Source organism: Octopus sinensis, unplaced genomic scaffold, assembly GCF_006345805.1.
Source record: "Octopus sinensis unplaced genomic scaffold, ASM634580v1 Contig16287, whole genome shotgun sequence".
Classification (NCBI taxonomy): domain Eukaryota; kingdom Metazoa; phylum Mollusca; class Cephalopoda; order Octopoda; family Octopodidae; genus Octopus; species Octopus sinensis.
This window is the reverse complement of record NW_021834252.1, coordinates 20,001-35,000: the sequence shown is the minus strand read 5'-3', so window position 1 is coordinate 35,000 and position 15,000 is coordinate 20,001. Positions and strand designations below refer to the sequence as shown.

At 35.2% G+C, this 15,000-nt stretch overlaps 1 long non-coding RNA gene across 1 annotated transcript; it reads right to left on the bottom strand.

Annotated features, from left to right (window-relative positions):
• Nucleotides 1–4,114: 4,114 nt before the first annotated feature.
• Nucleotides 4,115–6,449, bottom strand: LOC118761670. The gene is made up of 2 exons (XR_004997551.1): nt 6,068–6,449; nt 4,115–4,648 (listed from the first exon to the last, which is right to left on the bottom strand). It is a non-coding gene; the product is annotated as an uncharacterized LOC118761670 (long non-coding RNA).
• Nucleotides 6,450–15,000: the final 8,551 nt, after the last annotated feature.

Genomic DNA, 15,000 nt, shown 5'->3' with positions numbered 1-15,000 from the left:
TTATGAATTCAGATATTTGTTTCTCTTGTTGTTATTGATGCTTTTTTCTCCCTCTCCCTTATCCTCTCTCCCTCTATCCCCTTCTCTCTCTCTCTCTCTCTCTGGCACGGTTTTTGCAACTAGTTTTGATTCAACACAGTCCGATAGTTGCTTGTTAGTTAAGTAGCACAGATTTTTGCACCAGCAGTTTTCCCTCTTTGCTCCACCACCGTCAAACCAAACCAAACCACCACCAGCACCACCAATAGAGGCGCCGACATTAATCTGCCAACGTTTACTCAAAGCCACTAGTATATACTATAGTATAATAAAACCAGGCTCGACGGCAGCACCAGTTTTCCATCTGTTTCTATTTATTTATTTATTTATTGTCAGAGATGGTGCTTCATAGACATAAGAAATGGTTTGATGGTTTACAAATGACAAAAATTAAATATAAAAGAGTGAACAATAACATATAACGAAAGAAAGAAGTGCTGAAGAATTGGAACAATAATAATAAAAAAATAATAATAATAACAATAATAATAAAAATACAACAGTGAAAAACAAATAAGAAAAGATTTATAACTGCCCCTCCTTGCCGATGGATTGGAAAAAATTTGGTCAGTTATTGGTGTCATTAAACACTTTCGTCTCCAGCGATAGTTAATACATCAATGATAACAATAAGCATTACGATGATGATGAGGACGATGATGATGATGATGGCGATAATTCTATTTAATGGACAAAGATATTAGATTGAAAGCTAAAAGAAAAAAAAAAAGAAAAGGAAAAGGAAAATAAGAAAGTGAGAGAAAAGGAGAAAAATATACAAACAAAAATTATCCAACAATTACAGGATGGTTCCAATGGTTCCGATGTCTCAGTTACGTGAAAAATTCAAACCTTCTTTAAATTAAATTTTCTTCATCCTTCTCTATCCTTCTCTTCTTGCTCACTTAATTTTTCTACCGCGCTTTTGTTGTGTTTCCGCATCACTATCTCTGTCTTTCGTTGCATTACCTGTCCTTGTCTCAGCCCCGCATCGCACATCGCACACTGCCACACAGACTCCCCCGCATACACTTGTACACCAACACAAATACATTCGACTTAATAATAGCTTTCTTTCCTTGCCAGCCGCTTTCATTATACATACATACATACATACATACATACATACATGTGTAGATGTTTTGTTTTAATTATTAGTATGATGCTAACGTCTGTTTGTTAATAATAATTATATGATTATTATTAGTAGTAGCATTATAAATAGTGATAATAATTTGAATAAACCTTAAACAATTCTTTTCTCTCTTTATCCCTTTCCCCCTCCCCTCCCCCCTCACCCACTCACTCATCCGTGCACACACCTCATTTCTAATTAAACTTTCAATCACTAATTAATATTTCTCATTTAATTGTTTTGAAATTCGAACACATATACATACACAAATACATACATTCATACATACATACAAACATACAAGTATCTCCATATAACTATATCTATCTATCTATCTATCTATCTATCTATCTATCTATCTATCTGTCTATCTATCTATCTATCTATCTATCTATCTATCTATCTATCTATCTATCTATCTATCTATCTATCTATCTATCTATCTATCTATCTATCTATCTATCTATCTATCTATACATTCATCCACACACACACACACAAACACATATTTGATGGTTTGTATGTTCGCTTGAGTGTTTAGCTTTCGTTTTTGTCCTTTTTTATGGCTTTTTAGCTTTAGTTTTTTTGTTTTCTTGTTTTACATTCATAAACATAACACTAACGTTGTTGTCTTGAGGATATTGCTTAGCTATCAAGGTTTGTAATTCGTGAGAATTACTACCGACATACGCATACGCTGGCACACGTAAACACACAAGCGCACAGACAAACAAGCGCATACACAACATATATTTATATCTATTTAAGAGCTGCCTGCTAATGTTTTAGGTGAAATAGAGTTGTGGGTGAATGTTTGTCCATTGTCATTAACAACAAAACTTACACACACACACACACACACACACATTCATACACACATTGTCGGCACGAGACAGTGATAAGTACAGTCTTTTAACAAACCAAACCTGTCAGACTGCAGTAATAATCATTAACAATAATGAGTACAGATGGAAGTAAATGATAATAATAATAATAATAATAATAATAATAATAATAATAATAATTATAATAATAATAATAGTCGTAGTAGTAGCAGTAGTAGCAAAACCATCCGATCTCTATTATAAGTTTGCTATAAGTAGTTGAATCTTCAATAGCTTGTATACATGCATGTCAATATGAACGTGTGTATGGAGAGACGACGGAGCGAAGGAGAGGAAGAAGAGAAGAGAGCGAGGGCGAGGAGGAGAGACTGAGGAGAGAAAGGTGCCGCGGTGTTTATAATGGTGTGTGTGCGTAACTGGAAGCATGTGCAATAAGAAGGTGTAAGTGTTATATATATTTTACTTTTATTTATTATTATTTTTTTCCTGAACAAGACCGACATAGGTGTGTAGTCAATTCATCAACGTTTATATATACATATATATATATATATATATATATATATATATATATATATATATATATATATATATATATATATATATACATATATAGGTAGATAGACAGACAGATAGATCGTTAGATAGACACAATAACGTGTGTTTTTTTTTAAATTCTAAGCGGTGTTCTATATAACAACAACAATTGTACTGCATAATAAATCCCACTCCGCCACGCTCATCTTCCACCATAGCATGGCAAAAACCACAAGGATGGCTGTGTATTTCATGTAAGTTATTCACTGTCTGCTTGCTTTCTCTGTCGTTTTCCTTCTTCCTTCCTTCCTTCCTTCCTTCTTTCCTTCATTCTTTCATTCATTCATTCCTTTCCTTCTTATAAGCATCACTGTGAACTAATGCGTTCATCATCATTATTATTATCATCGTCCTCATCATCATCATCATCGTCGTCGTCGTCGTGGTCATTGTCGTCATCCCCCTCCTCCTCCTCCTCCTCCTCCTCATCATCATCATCATCATCATCACCATCATCATCATCACCATCGTCATTTTTATTCCCCTGATCGAAACAGTTATTATAATCATTGCTGGATTGTCACAGTGGATAGACGCACACTCAAGCAGGCACACACACACACACTCACATAACACACATACACATACATATACACGATTGACGTATGCACATACACGCACGCATACATAGCATCTCTCTCTCTCTCTATCTCTCACACACACACACACTCGCAGCGTATTTATAAGATTTCACTAAATAAAGAGCCTCTCACTATTTCTCTCAGTAAGTGATTTTAGATTGGTGAGAAGCACTGACTACTGCACAGCAAGAACAACAGCAGCAACAACGACAATAATAATAATAATTATAATAATAATAATAATAATAATAACAGCAAAAGCAATAATAGCAATGATGCTCACAATGAAATCTATTGGCGTGCAGAGGCTCTCAATTTAATAATAATAATAATAATAATAATAATAATAATAATAATAATAATAGAGCGTTACGAGAGAGAGTGTGAGGTGTTAGTATTAAAGTTTGTCACACTACTCTGAGTATTGACTGAAGCTGTTCTCTAATAATAAAAGACGTCTCTGCAAAAGAATCGAGTTGTGTAGATTCTTGTTTTTTTTTCTTTTTTTTTACACGTTGGTTCTTATTTGATTTCCACCATCTTCCGAAAGTCATTTAACTTTAGGAACTGAATATGTATTAACGGAAAAAGAAATTTTACTTTTTCTTCCCATCTTCTCCTCATAGTATCATAATATTCTACAGATCCTTATTCCTTTTTCGAACTTAACAGGTACATGTTACGAAGCAAGTGACCTTATATTTCTTGTTAGATTTAATACACATTTGCAGTTTTGTTTTGCATGATAAAATATCATAAATATTGTTGCTGCTATTTTTATCCTCATCATTATTATTCTTAACGTTATTTTATATTCATTCTCTATCGCATCTTAAATCGATTTCAAGCACTGAGTGTGCTTTTTTCCAAAAGCTAGCCACAAGATTGTAAAGCAAGGAAAAAAGACAAAGTTATTATTTTTTTTTTAAGGAAGAATTTTATTTCCGAAACAGATATAAATGTGAAATAATATTAAAAATAAACTGTAAATGTATTACTTTCGGATATAAACGTTTTTCATTTGAAATGGTTCACTTTTTTCCATGATGGCCTTACAGAATCCTACGCACAGTAAAAGTTTTCCCTTTTAACACTTGAACAATTTAAAAAAAAAATTTCATTGTCATACATGTTTACTAATGATGTTTTGCCCTTATCCAAAGACAACATTTTATTAATCGAAACCAGGAACAATTTATCATAAGATTCACTTTCATAGCGATCATATTTCTTCACGTTATTATTTCCCTAAATCAGAAAAAAACACTGTTTCTCGAACGTTATCTTCTTTCTCGTTCTTTGAGTTTCACGTTTCCTTGTACCCACCTCATTGCAATATCACATACTTCCTCTCACGAAATAAATACTATTGCCTTATTCGTTCTGTACCCAGAAGGGAAGCGATGGTTTATTTCTCAATTGCGGGTTTCGTCACGTTCGTTAAGATTTATCTGAAATAATAATAATAATAATAATAATAATAATAATAATATAAATAACAACAAATTAGTCAATTACCAACAATCTGTCTAATAATGCCATTTTGATAGAGGAGCCGGCAGCTTTGAGTTTGATGATAAATGTAGTTGTAGTTAATATATTTATTCACCGCTATGTTGGGGGTTATAAAGTGATATTCTGCTCACCGTCAAGGTAACCATTCCTTTCTATCTTCATCCATTCCTTCTTACCATTATTTATTTATTTGTCTATTTATTCCACTTTTTGCACCTTTTCACTTTCATTTCCTACACACATCCCCCCCCTATCTCTTCTTAATTAAACATCATTCAACTTGTCTGACAAATAAACAAATAAACAAATAAATAATAATAATAATAATAATAATAATAATAATAACGGGAACAAAAAAATACAATACAGGGGGTGTCAAAAACATCCAAACAAAACGAAAGAAGAGAAACTGACACAAACAGGCCTGATAGAATTATATAAAAACACACTTGTATAATTTTAATGAAGGGTTGCGCAATTATAGAACCCGAAAGCGTAACTGCCTTGATGATGAAGTATTAGTGACAATTGGCATGATAAATCTGCCCGCAGCTGAATGTTAGCGAATATTATTACTTTTATAAATCAGTCTTGCATTGAAACACTCTCTCCTCTTTTCCATGTTCCCTGATACACACACACACATAAAAACACATACACACACACACATAAACGCACACACATAAACGCACACGCACTTATATATATATATACATTCGTTTCTGCTCTTCCAATTGCGGTATTCTGAAACTGTGTTTGGTTGTGATTAACATGTGTGAAGAAAATCTTGGAATATATCTATTTATACATGCTTCTTTTTTATTCGCAAAGATTTATCGTGGAGACGGATCAAACAGTGAACCCAAAACGGACTACTTTACATAAGAACTGGATACCGATTTTAAAGGAAGTGTAAATGGTGAAACTTCATATATCTTTTGGTAAAAAAATGGATGGAGAATTAATAGGAATATCACAGGCAAGCTTATTTTTTACACCAATGCGGACTGAAGCACTATTAGCTTGTCTACATGTCTATACTTATCAATAAGGATAACAATGAAAACATGGCCTTTGTCATCCTTATAGACGTTAAAGATTATTTATATATTCCAAAATGGATATTAAATACAATATGAGTTACAAGATACTCAAAAAAAATATGTATTTGAAATAAAACCGCAAACAATGTAAGTTTCTAACTCTTGAAAAACGATGATAATATATTAGTATTATTGCTCAGCAGGTTCTGCCACGTCACAAAACCAATGATGGTCAATAAATAAATAAATAAATAAAAAGGTAAAGAAAGAAAGAAAGAAAAATTCGACCCTGCACTGTATCAGTGTACTTACCACATCTTTTCAAAAATGTATAATTTTCGCCCACCTTAGCCACAGATGGGACTTGCTGAAATATTGGTGAAGTAAATATATGTACAAAATATATAACTTCATTTGCCTTGGCGAGGATCTGTGTTTCATAATTGGATTTTACGGGAAACTGTGATGAAACTCCTGAAGCGGCCTCTACAGCGAGATGTTCATTTATGAAAAGATTTACGTAAAAGTGCATCACCTGTTTCAGTAAATGTTCTCGTACAAAATACTTTACATTTATATACTTACCTTTATTGCCATATACTGATATACACACTTTACAAATGTGATTGAGTTTTAATTTCTTCGTTTTAGTTTCGTAAACAATCAATAAAACAAACGAATAAAACACAAAAACAGATGGTCATATATATACATATGCATTGACAGTTACATAAACACACTCGTATTCACACTTACATATATACACAGACACATACATACATATATATACATACACTAGTACAAACACACACTCGTGCAAATAACCACCTGCATATTAAGAAACATAAACGTATACACACACACACACACACACATGCACTTAGACATACACATGCACACATTCACACACACAATCTTTACTATTATCATTTGGATCCTGCAAGGAAATACGCGATAAACTTGCAAATTATATATATATATATATATATGTATATGTAATCAAAGCAAGGAACGGAAAATTATTAAAGTAAAACATTAAAAGTTGAAGAACTGTTAATCGATCGAAAGACAAATATGAGGATAATAATGGTAATAATGCTCAACCTGGAATAAATTTCCCGCCCCGTCCCTTCTGTGCTACTTCCCGCTCTTCGATGGACGTATAAGTGGAAAAGGGAGATCACTGCGTTACACTGTCTTCGCCTAACCACATAAGTAAGTTCTTTCGAAATATCTAATTTGTCTACAGTTCTAATATTGTTTCTTTATTGCTGTATAAAAATGTATATTAAAGAAAACTATAAACGAACCCAACCATACATCCAGTAGTTTACTTAACATTATTCTTTCTATTTCATTCCTTACCATTATTTGTTAAAAATACCCACATATAACTTTCAGACTTCCATAATTAGTTTTAATCATTTAAAAGTTGCTGTTTATTCTGCAAAGTTGTTCAGAACGGTAATTATTCTGCTCTACAAAAGAGTAAAACGTTTGATACAACCATTCAGTACCTTATTTCTATTCTGAGAAACACAAACGAGAATGAGATCTTTGTCAACCTTAGGACAGCGCTTCCGGACCTTTTTGGGCCTTACTTATCGGAAGTCTAATTTCTTTACTAATCCCGTCGTAATTGTGGTCTCTATAACATCCATTCATGTATTTTATATTATTTATATACAGGGTGTCTATAAAGCCCGTGTGCGATTTAAAATATTTGTAGCTTTGTAACTGTACATGACAGAACTAAATTGCACAACGACTTTATAGACACTCTGTATTAAGCCCTTCGCTCCCTATAAAGCATTGGCCCTTAACGTCATTTCTCCATTGTCCCCAACTCTAGGCCGTCCTTTCCTTGGTCTTATTGGTTTTAAATTGCCATCGATGCTTCTGTAACTTAGCCCTTTTTTTTCTAGGTAGGGTTATTGGCTTCCCTACACAAATCAGTTTTTACGTCTAGGAAGAAGTGGTCCATTTCAGTCTGGCCTATATCCTTTGGCCTGTTCAGCATTTGAGGCTCTACCAAGAGCTTGTGCTCCGCTATCAGAGTCACTGAGACACGTAAGCTACTACATCGCAACAATGACTGGACCTTATGAGAGATACATGTATCTTAACTTTAGGTAAATGTGTATGGACATGTTTTCTTATTACAAGATAATGCAGAAAGACTTTTTAAATATAGTCCATCGCAAGTCACACAAAATTCTCCTATATGTCTGTGTAGAAACTTGTGTCATAGATTTGCTATCACTGCCCTAAGATGTAGGAACCTATGAAGGTAATTATACGAAGGACTGAAAGAAATTAATAGATCTTAGTGTCAGTAAAGCGGCACCTGTCGATCCAAAAGCAAAGTTAAAAACACCGGTTCTAACCCACACAATTTTGTGACATGAATGATTTTGACTGAATAGATATCCTTACTTCACCACATAGTGATTTAAAATCGACTTCAGCGAAGTTTGAACTGATATCATTAAGATATAGAGTCCTGCAGAAAAAAGGAAATAACTGTGAATCAAGAAGAGTGAGTTTCAAATTTAGAGCAGTTTTAGTGCTTTAAGTTTTCCGCAATTCTTTTATCTCTAATCCCGGTGTAAAAAGAAAACGTGGAGATGTATCTCCGGAGTCAATTCATAGTAAGTTTTTATGTGTGTTAACATATTAAATATATTTCAGTGTATTGATTTTTATTAATGTTCATAATGTGTTGCAGCAATATTAATATTTTTCAGAAAGTTGAGGAAGTCGGTTTAGTAGTAAATACATTGTGTTATAGCATTGCAGTTTTTTTTAATGCATAACTTATGATCATTTAGTCGGATGAAGAGTGGTGTTCATAATCTTTGAAAACTCCCCCAGACTGGAGATTGATGAGTTTAATGCTCAAGTAGAATATATGCACCTTTATCCTCAAGAAAGAAAAAGAGAGGGTGTGATTATAAGCGTGTGGTTTTTTTGGGCAAGGGGTGGAACTGAACGAAGTATTATTTAGCAAGGGGTTTGAGGATTAATGGAAAATAGGAACGACAAAAGGTGAAGCTGCTACATAAATCGTGCTTTTGTAAGGGTGTACACTTTTTTTTAGTTCAAAGTATCAATAGCCAGTATTGGAGCGACAGGAGAGAAAGTGAGCGGAAACAGTACATCTGTGGGCCCGTGGCCGTAGTTTTCCACAAAAAATGCAATTTATATGTACACGGTCTTTCACACTTTTAATTTTTCATGAAATTCTTACTGGTTTCTTTATAATAATAATAATAATAATAATTGTGTACAGTGCTCAGGTGCACTACAACTCATCTAAAGTGTATGTATAATCAGGTGTAGTTTCGACGGATTTCGGAAAGCATGAGGGCCTTAAAGGATGCAGTGTCATGGCAGTCAACAACTGACGCAGGCAGTTTATTCCATGCTTCAGCAACTCTGAGCGTGAAAAAATGTTTCCGAAAGTCATGGGAGCTATGCTGTTTTCTGACTTTGTAGGCATGTCCACGTGTCTTAGACACATGGAGATCAAAAAGGTGTTCAGTGTTGTTGTTGGTGAGGTGGTTGATAACTTTGCGGGTGTTTATCAAGTCCATCGCCAGACGCCGGAGCTTCAGTGAATCCATGCCCAGGGAAACAAGGCGCTCAGAGTATGGTAGGTGTCTGATGGAGGGTATGCGTTTGGTTACACGTCTCTGTTCAATCTCATAGGAGTATTTTAAAGCAATTCCACAAGACTAAGATATTCCATGTGAATTATAATGCTACGTAGAGATACATTCTATCTCATCATATTCCATCGTATTTGTGAACCTTCATTAGTAACAGAACTCTACTCAAACTACGGGAGATTTTATGCTGTCTTGGTTTCCTTTCGTTCGATTAGTTTCATCTCTCACGAAATAAATACAACTCAGCTGTCTCAATGATATTTCTATACATGAACCACAAAATTGCAAATACGAAAGATAACAGAAATACACTTATATATTCGAACTTGGGCTGTCATCTTAGATGTTAGTCACAAGGCTTCGGTCGTTGTATCATCCAGCTTTCTTCAATTAAACTCTCTCCCATTTGTAATGCTGTTTGCTTGTTTCACTTGCACTGATGTATGTAGATGTATGTATACCTTCGTGCGGTTAGGTATACCTGTGTATAAGTATACATATTATATATACATATAATATATAATATATATATTATATATATATATATATATATATATATTATATATATATATATATATATATACCGGAGTAACACATAAATGTGAAACAAGGTGGAAAAAAGAGTACTCAAATACCAGTGGTTGAGTAATATGCTTTATTTAAAGCAGCAGAAAATTCAACAAAACCTGTTACTCTGAGTTTCCTGTTGCCGTTCATCGGACAGTTTTTGCAAAAACTGTCCGATGAACGGCAACGGGAAACTCAGAGTAACAGGATTTGTTGAATTTTCTGCTGCTTTAAATAAAGTTATATATATATATATATATATATAATATATATATATATATATATAATATATATATATATATATATATATATATGCGTATGTGTGTGTGTATGTGTGTGTAGTTACCAAAAATTCATGAACCAGAAAAGAAAGATACTCGTATATTTGTGAATAGAAAAGGTATATTAATCAAATAATACAGTTTTATAGATCCATTACAGCCGGAGCGGTAATCTGAGGATAATCTCATAACTGTGATCATCAGAGATGGCAGGTATGAAAGAAAAGACGAGCGCAGTTATTGGACTGCCACGTGATTACCGAATGCCGGTGTGAAACTGATTCGCAAAAGTCAGCTGAGGTGGATCGATAATATTCTAAAAAATTGAGGTTTTCACAGGAACATTCCATCAGTACTCCTTTTTATTATTAGTGGCTATGGCTTCTACCATACTATGGGTTCTTATTTCTTCGTCCTTTGCATTCTAAAGATTGAAATCCGTAAAAGACAAAAGATACCACGTGTTTCTTTCAGCTTCCATCTACCAAACTCACTCACAAAGCATTGGTCGACCCCGAAAGGATAAAAGGCAAAGTCGACCTCGGCAGAATTTGAACTCAGAACATAGCGGCAGACGGAATACCTATTTCTTTACTACCCACAAGGGGCTAAACACAGAGGGGACAAACAAGGACAGACAAACGGATCAAGTCGATTACATCGACCCCAGTGTGTAACTGGTACTTACTTTATCGACCCCGAAAGGATGAAAGGCAAAGTCGACCTCGGCGGAATTTGAACTCAGAACGTAATGGCAGACGCATTTCACCCGGTGTGCTAACGTTTCTGCCATCTCGCCGCCTTGCGATTAATACAAACTTGCACTCATACCTTGTCACATATTACAATATTATGTTGCTCTTGTATTTAGAATCATCGACTTCAGTCTCTGTTATGTTAAATTTCTTTTTAATATTCACAAGGATTAAAGCAGCAAGCTGGCAGAAACGTTAGCACGCTGGACGAAATGCTTAGCGGCATTTCGTCTGTCTTTATGTTCTGAGTTCAAATTCCGCCGTAGCAGACTTTGCCTTTCAACCTTTCGGGGTTGGTTAAATAAGTACCAGTTACGCTCTGGGGTCGATATAATCTACTTAATCCGTTTGTCTGTCCTTGTTTGTCCTCTCTGTGGGTAGTAAAGAAATAGGCATTACGCCCGTCTTCAACGTCCCTCGTTCAAATTCCGCCGAGGTAGACTCTGTCTTTCATCCTGTCAGAGACGATTAAATAAGTACTAGTCAATCATAGGGTTTGGTCTAATCGAGTCACCCTCTTCTCCGAAATTGGTGCTAAAATATTCACAAAAATTAAGTTTGGTGTCACTCATTAAATCGATAGTGGGATTTTAATGTTACACACACACGCACTCACACACACATATACAGACATACATGCATATGCACACACACATATGTATATACTGACACACATGCATACATACACCCACACACACATATACATATTTCTTTTTAGGAACAGTAGATCTCGAAGCGCTTAGAGCTATAAATAAGATATTTAAGTATTTGGTTGAAAATCATTTTTGGATAGAAAAGTCGAAAGCTACCCGTGGGACACAAACACATATATCTTGTCAGAAAAATGACAGGCATACACTAACGGGTATAAGAAATATATTAGTACGAAAAGTTCCATACATCATTTACAAGATGGTCTTAAAACATAGAAATGCTATATGCAGTTTTTTCATATAAATACATTTCTAACTCACGTGATTGTTCGTCTATCATTCTTCTTCGATATACGTTCAACTTCACTCGTTCTTCTTAGCCGACAATTTATTGCATTTGGACAGCTACAACTGGATGAAGCCTTTGAAGCGTAATGGAATGGGGACTATTTATCCCTCGCCTGTACATCACTTTGTCACACATTTTATGGGTGTGTGGTAAGAAGCTTGCTCCCTAACCATATGATCTCGGGTTCAACTCCACTGCGTGACACCTTGTGCGAGCGTTTTCTGCTATAACATCTTTGGGCCGCCCAAAGCATTTTGAAGGGATGAGTAGATTTGGTAGACGGAAACTGAAAGAAGCTCGTTGTATGCACACACATAGAGAATATATATATATATATATATATATATATATTCATATGTGTTTTTGTTTTTGTGTTTGTCCCCCACCACCGCTTGACAACCGGTGGTGGTGTGTTTACGTCCCCGTAACCTAGCGTTTTGGTAAAAGGTACCAGGCTTAAGAAAAAAAATACTGGGGTAGTTTCTTCTAGGTGGTGCTCCAGCATTGTCGCAATCTAACGACTGAAACAAGTAAATGGTATTGTACTGTTCCGTTACTGGTGCGATCAGCAACAAAAAATTGCTGTGTACCACTTGTTCTTTCTCGCTTCTTCTCAGAGAGCAGCCACGTTTATTTTGAGCCTGGACAATTGGAAAATTACAAGGAGAGAACACTGCACGCGATACGTGTTCATCCAACTATGGTACTCTCAGAGCATGAAACTTATGGTAGCTCACATTTAATAACTTGTGTTTATTAGACGCTATTAAATAATAGCATCACATACACGTAGGTATGTACATATGCATACATACACGTACATATATATACATACACACACATGCACAAATATATATATATATATAGGTACTTACACTCATGCATTTCCATGTATCATACACACATGCGTACACCATACAAGCATGCCCATGTGCTCGCATGCACACATAATGAACCACATGTATAACTATTAATGGTTCGGCGGTCACCTTGTGCCAATGTTTAGAAATCAATATTTATGTAATAAGAAGAGATGTGTTGAAACTTCCGTTTATTCAGTAGCTAATAAGGGGGGAGAGGGAGAGGGAGAGAGAGAGTGAGTGTGTGTGAGAGAGAAAGAGAGAAGGGAGACTGAGAGACAGACAGAGAGTGGGGAAGGGAGAGAGAGGGGGAGAAGGAAGAGAGGGAGAAAGAGAGATTTGTTTAAGTGTTCTGTTAGAAATGTATTAGCCACGGATCAATGAATATCCAGGAAATGGATTTCACTCTTCACTGGATGCTGCTGCTGCTGTTGTTGCAGTTATTTGTTGCCGGATAAGTCGTGACTGCAGAGGGCTGTCATCAAAGATATTCGAACAGTAATCATTCTGTCTCTTTCAAACTCACCTACAAGTATATTGCAGATATTTGCAATGTTATATAAATATATATATATATATATATATATATATATATATATATATATATATACAGGAATGGCTGCGTGGTAAGTAGCTTGCTTATCAACCACATGGTTCCGGGTTCAGTCCCACTGCGTGGCACCTTCGGCAAGTGTCTTCTACCATAGCTTCGGACCGACCAAAGCCTTGTGAGTGGATTTGGTAGACGGAAACTGAAAGAAGGCCGTCGTATATATGTATATATATGTGTGTGTGTATGTGTGTGTATATGTTTGTCCCCCAACATCACTTGACAACCGATGCTGGTGTGTTTACGTCCCCGTAATTTAGCGGTTCGGCAAAAAGGTGCTGATAGAATAAGTACTAGGCTTACAAAGAATAAGTCCTGGGGTCGATTTGCTCGACTAAAAGCGGTGCTCCAGCATGGCCGCAGTCAAATGACTGAAACAAGAAAAAGAGTAAAAAGTAAAGAATATACGAATCATAAACAGAAAAGGCCAGAACACAGCAGACTGAGAAAGATTTCTGATGATATTTTCTGGTTTTGAGTAAATCCCATCGTTTACAACATGCTGGGTTCTGTTTGTCAAGGAACCCTTAAACCACTGCATTACTTCAGTGCACCGGATTGTTGGATAGCTTTTCTTTTCTCCGCAATGTGCTTACACAAACATACAAACGTACATACATACATACATTCATACATACATACATACATACTACATACATACATACATACATACATACATATGTGACGGAAAAAGATTACGTCATATTCCTGTGAAAGACTTCATACGTGCGATTAGCAGCTGTGCCAAAATGTCATCAAGGCAGTACCTCCCTATACGACACAACGTTGTCGCAAAATCAACATAGAATATCATTGGAATAAATATAGAGAATCACCTTATTATTGAATAATACACACTCAAACGTCGACAGAAGGAATACTGGTGGAACATTCCCATCCAAACATTTGTCATAATAGACTGGATGTTGTCGTTTGGGGAAGACAAGAAAATGTATGTACTGTCATAGAGATCAGCTGTTCTGCTGATGTGGATATCTCTTTGATAGAAGAGAAAAAGTATAACTATGGACAACTGCTGCGAAGCCGCCGATTATAAATTCGCATTTTACCTATAATAATTGGTGCACTGGATAATCTAAGGTCTTCAGAAAAAGAATTCTACCAACCAACTATCACGCACATTATAAATACAATCTATAAGCTGAACAGTACAAATACGTAAGAATTTCCTGAAGTTTAAAATGTGCCATTGTTCTTCATATATATATATATATATATATATATATATAAAGTCGATTCGAAAAACAAGCAATTAGAAACAGAGGAAAATGAACGAATGTGACGACGTGCAGTAGAGATATATTAATTTGATGTTGGATGAAAGGAGAAACCTGTTTCGTCGGAAAGAGAAGAGTCCAAAGAAAAATACAGAAAATCTCGCATAAAACCCACATGCGGTTATATTTATACATACATACATACATACATACATGCATACATATATATATGTGTATATATATATACATGTATGAACCGGT